General features: G+C 40.2%; 1 non-coding gene across 1 annotated transcript; it reads left to right on the top strand.

Moving 5' to 3' along the window:
- The first annotated feature begins 230 nt into the window (after window positions 1-230).
- On the top strand, window positions 231-337 carry LOC141702100 (small nucleolar RNA R71). The gene has a single exon (XR_012567014.1). It is a non-coding gene; the product is annotated as a small nucleolar RNA R71 (small nucleolar RNA).
- Window positions 338-769: the final 432 nt, after the last annotated feature.

Raw genomic sequence — 769 nt, 5'->3', positions numbered from 1 at the left:
TCCACCTTCATCGTCAAAGCCTTAAGCTGAGCAGCTATAGCAGTAGCTGCATCTACCTCCGAAATTCATGTTACCATGCCTTGAGGTAGTTTTAAAGAAGGGTTCTGGTATTAATTAGCAGCCATCAGTTCAATTAGCTCATAAGCTTCATCATAGCTCTTAGCCCATAAGGGTCCACCTGATGCTGTGTCAAGCATTGGTCTAGACTGTGCTACCAAGCCATTATAAAAGCAGCATGATGATGACACTTTCTAAGCATCTTCTTATAACAATCCCAAGCTTCACATTAAGACTCTCTTGATTGCTGCGCAAATTGAGTAAGAGCATTCCTGATTGCAACTGTCTTTGCCATAGGGAAGAATTTAGTAAAAAACTTTTGAGCAAGATCTTCCCATTTGGTGATAGAGCCTAGTGGTAGAGAATGCAACCAACACTTAACTTTATCCCTCAGAGAGAATGGGAAAAGCCTTATATTTAGAGCATCTTCAGAAACATTGTTGAATTTGAAAGTGTTGTATATCTCGACGAAATCTCTAATATGCATGTTGGGATCTTCCGTTGGAGAACCCCTAAACTGGACTGAGTTCTGCACCATCTGAATCGTGCTAGCTTTGATCTAAAAAGTATTAGCCGCGATGGCTGGTCTAACAATGCTAGACTGAATATCATTGATTTTAGGTTGAGAGTAATCCATCAAAGCTTTCAGATTTGCTTCTGGTTCTCCTATTGCAATAGAGCCTCTTCTTCAACTTTCTCAACTAAGACTTCT

This window comes from Apium graveolens, unplaced genomic scaffold (genome assembly GCF_009905375.1).
Source record: "Apium graveolens cultivar Ventura unplaced genomic scaffold, ASM990537v1 ctg4630, whole genome shotgun sequence".
Lineage (NCBI taxonomy): Eukaryota > Viridiplantae > Streptophyta > Magnoliopsida > Apiales > Apiaceae > Apium > Apium graveolens.
This window is presented reverse-complemented; position numbering and strand designations above follow the sequence as displayed.